Below are 4867 nucleotides of genomic sequence, written 5' to 3'. Positions count from 1 at the left end.
CAACGTGTTAAATAGGTGCTAAACATTTTTTTGGGTTGGATGGGCATTTAAGTCATTTGTTTCGGAGGACAGACGGCTCTTATCCGTGCAGAGTTGCAGCGATGAGACAAGATTGTAACACCAATTGGATACCATGAAAGGGGGTGAAAAATACAAAAAAAATACCAAAATCATATATTGGCCTTTCTCTTGCATTTCAAAGATGATGGAACAAAAATTATAATTTAAAAACATTTTTTCTTTGTATTATCTTTTGAGAAATGGTTACTTTCTCCAACATTAATTTCATTTCCTTAAACTTCAAAGTGTTTTCTTTCAAATGGTATCAAGAATATGGTGATTGTTTGCCGGTCCTGAGCAACAGGCAGTTAGATTTGGGTATGTAATTTTAGTTCCCATCCTTCATTTAATAACATACAGCTGGGGCACAGAGCAGAATAGAACAGCAACCTTTAAGACACGGGCTGGCGGCCTAAGTATATTTGTAAACAACAGCTGGTGCAGATATCTAAGGAAGTCTCAAGGTTTTGCTCGCCTGAGGTAGAGTATCTCATGATAAGCTGTAGACCACACTATCTCCCTAGAGAATTTTCATCTGTATTTTTCCGTAGTGTCTACATACCAACACAGACCGATGCTGGCACTAAGACCGCACTCAATGAGCTGTATTCCGGTGCAAACAGGAAAACCTCACCAGAGGCGGCACTCCTAGTGGCCGGGGACTTTAATGCACCAAATGGTTTTGTTTCTATCAGCATGTTAAATGTGAACCAGAGGAAAGAAACTCTAGACCACCTTTACTCCACACACAGACATGCATACAAAGCTCTCCCTCGGGAAAATTTGACCATAATTATATCCTCCTGATTCCTGCTTAAAGCAAAAATTAAAGCAGGAAGTACCAGTGATTCGGTCTATAAAAAAGTGGTCAGATGACGCAGATGCTAAACTACAGGACTGTTTTGCTATCACAGACTGGAATATGTTCCAGGATTCTTCCGATGGCATTGAGGAGTACACCACATCAGTAACTGGCTTCATCAATAAGTGCATCGAGGACGTGTCCCCACAGTGACTGTGTTACACACCCCAACCAGAAGCCATGGATTACAGGCAAGGTGCTAAAGGGTAGAGCTGCCGCTTTCAACAGTGGGACTCTGCAGTGTTAAATCCTGCTATGTGCTCCTGTTAAACATCCAACAGGCAACACATCAATTCAGGACTAGATGAACATGACAACACCGTGTTATTGGATGTGGCAGGTGCTGTTACAGACTACAAAGTGAAGCACAGCTGAGAACTGCCCAGTGTCAACCTAGACGTGCTAAATAATGAACAGGCAAGTAACACTGATACATGCATGAGAGCATCAGCTGTTCGTGAACTGATCAAGCTCTCCGCAGCCGATGTGAGTAAGACCTTAAACAGGTCAGTAATCACAAGGCCAGATGGCCAGACGGATTACCAGGACTGTACTCCAAGCATGCTCTGACCAACTGGCAAGTGTCTTCACTGACATGTTCAACCTCTCCCTGTCTGAGTCTGTAAACCAACATGTTTCAAGCAGACCACCATAGTCCCTGTGCCCAAGAACACTAAGGTAACCTGCCTAAATGACTACTGACCCGGAGCACTACTGTCTGCAGCCATGAAGTGCTTTGAAAGGCTGGTCATGGCTCACATCAACACCATCATCCCAGAAATCCTAGACGCACTTTTTGCATACCACCCCAACAGATCCACAGATGATGCAATCTCTATTGCACTCCACTTCCTTTCCCACCTGGACAAAAGGAACACCTATGTGATAATGATATTCATTGACTAGAGCTCAGCATTCAACACCATAGTGCCCTCAAAGCTCATCACTAAGCTAAGGACCCTGGAACTAAACACCTCACTCTGCAACTGGATCCTGGACTTCCTGACGGCTGCCCCAGGTTGGATGGGTAGGTAACAATACATCCGGCACACTGATCCTCAACATGGGGGCCTCTCAGGGTGCGTGTGCAAAGAAATCAGCAAACTTAATGATGGTGTTGAAGTCGTGCCTGGCCATGCAGTCATGAGTGAACAGGAGTACAGGAGGGGACAGGAGGGTATAGGAGGGGTTGGTAAAACAATACATCCGGCACACTGATCCTCAACATGGGGGCCTCTCAGGGTGCGTACCTGCAAAAAAATCAGCAAACTAATGATGGTTTGAATTGCCTCCATGCAGTCATGAGTGAACATTTACAGGAACAGGAGGGAACAGGAGGGTTTTCCAAATGGTATAGGTAACAATACATCCGCACACTGATTCAACATGGGGGCTTCAGGTCCTGAAAGAAATCAGGCAAACTTAATGATGGTGTTGGTCGTGCCTAATGCAGTCATGAGTGAACAGGGAGTAAGGAGGGACAGGAGGGTACAGGAGGGGTACCCAGGTGGTAAATTTAGGTAACAATACATCCGGCACACTGATCCTCAACATGGGGGCCTCTCAGGGTGCAGAATGCAAAGAAATCAGCAAACTTAATGATGGTGTTGAAGTTTGCCTGGCCATGCAGTCATGAGTGAACAGGGAGTACAGGAGGGGACAAACAGGAGGGCTGGTGGTACGGGTAGGTAACATTACATCCGGCACACTGATCCTCAACTGGGGGCCTCTCAGGGGTGCGTACCTGCAAAGAAATCAGCAAACTTAATGATGGTGTTGAAGCGTGCCTGGCCATGCAGTCATGAGTGAACAGGAGTACAGGAGGGGACAGGAGGGTTTCCCAGGTGGTAGTTGTAACAATACATCCGGCACACTGATCCTCAACATGGGGCCTCTCAGGGGTGCGTCTGCAAAGAAATCAGCAAACTTAATGATGGTGTTGAAGTCGTGCCTGGCCATGCAGTCATGAGTGAACAGAAAATTTTCAGTACAGGAGGGGACAGGAGGGCACAGGAGGGGCACCCAGGTGGCTGTATTCCGGTAGGTAACAATACATCCGACACTGATCCTCAACATGGGGGCCTCTCAGGGGTGGCAAAGAAATCAGCAAACTTAATGATCAGTTTTACCTGGCCATGCAGTCAGCATGTTAAATGTGCAACCAGAGGGGTAAGAAACATCCGACCATCCTTTAACTCCTCTCACACAAAGAAATCAGCAAACTTAATGATGGTGTTGAAGTCGCCTGGCCATGCAGTCATGAGTGAAAGGGAGTTGGAGGGGACAGGAGGGTACAGGAGGTACCCAGGTGGTACGGGTAGGTAACAATACATCCGGCACACTGATCCTCAACATGGGGGCCTCTCAGGGGGTGCGTACCTGCAAAGAAATCAGCAAACTTAATGATGGTGTTGAAGTCGTGCCTGGCCATGCAGTCATGAGTGAACAGGGAGTACAGGAGGGGACAGGAGGGTACAGGAGGGGTACCCAGGTGCTAAACTACATCCGGACTGATTTCAACATGGGGCTAGGGGTCACAAAGAAATCAGCAAACTTAATGATGGTGTGTTCCTGGCCATGCAGTTCTTGAACAGGGATACAGGAGGGGACAGGAGGGTACAGGAGGGTACCCAGGTATCAGTAACTGGCTGATCCTCAACATGGGGGCCTCTCAGGGGTGCGTACCCAAAGAAATCAGCAAACTTAATGATGGTGTTGAAGTCATGCCTGGCCATGCAGTCATGAGTGAACAGGAGTACAGGAGGGGAAGGAGGGTACAGGAGGGGTACCCAGGTGAGCTGTAAGGGTAGGTAACAATACATCCGGCACACTGATCCTCAACATGGGGGCCTCCCAGGGGTGCGTACCTGCAAACATCAGCAACTTAATGATGGTGTTGAACATGCAGTCATGATTACAGGAGGGGACAGGAGGGTAAGGAGGGGTCCCAGGTGGTAATCATACATCCGGCACACTGATCCTCAACATGGGGGCCTCTCAGGTGCGTACCTGCAAAGAAATCAGCAAACTTAATGATGGTGTTGAAGGTGCTTGCAATGCTCATGAGTGAACAGGGAGTACAAAGGACAGGAGGGTACAGGAGGGGTACAGGTGAGAAACTGCATCCAGTGATCACAAGCCTCTCAGGGACGTAGCTAAATAAAACTTAATGATGGTGTTGAAGTCGTGCCTGGCCATGCAGTCATGAGTGAACAGGGAGTACAGGAGGGGACAGGAGGGCAGGAGATGTCAGGTGGTACGGGTGGTAACAATACATCCGGCACACTGATCCTCAACATGGGGGCCTCTCAGGGTGCGTACCTGCAAAGAAATCAGCAAACCTAATGATGGTGTTGAACAGGGCCATCAGTCATTCAACAAGGCCAGAGGGGACAGGAGGGATTAGGGGTACCAGGACGTGTACTAACAAGCATCCGCACTGACCAACTGGCCTCTCAGGGTGTCTTCAGCAAACTGACATGTTCAACCTCCTCCATGTCTGAGTCTGGGAAACCAGGAGGGGCATGTTTCAAGCATCCGACACACCTCAACAGTCCCTCAGGGGTGCCCAAAGAAATCAGCAAACTTAATGATGGTGTTGAACCGTGCCTGGCCATGCAGTCATGAGTGAACAGGGAGTACAGGAGGGGACAGGAGGTACAGGAGGGTACCAGGTGGTACGGTAGGTAACAAACATCCGGTCATGATCCTCAACATCAACCTCCATCATCCTGCAAAGAAATCAGAAACCAATGATGGTGTTGAAGTCATACCTGGCCAACAGATCCACAGATGATGCAGGATCAGGAGGGGGTCTATTGCACTCCCAACACTTCCGGCACACTTCCTCAACATGGGGGCCTGGACAAAGAACACCTTAATGATGGTGTTAATGATATGCAGTCATGAGTGAACAGGGAGTACAGGAGCAGGAGGGTCAGGAGG

This window comes from Oncorhynchus nerka, linkage group LG7, assembly GCF_034236695.1.
Source record: "Oncorhynchus nerka isolate Pitt River linkage group LG7, Oner_Uvic_2.0, whole genome shotgun sequence".
NCBI lineage: Eukaryota > Metazoa > Chordata > Actinopteri > Salmoniformes > Salmonidae > Oncorhynchus > Oncorhynchus nerka.
This window is presented reverse-complemented; position numbering follows the sequence as displayed.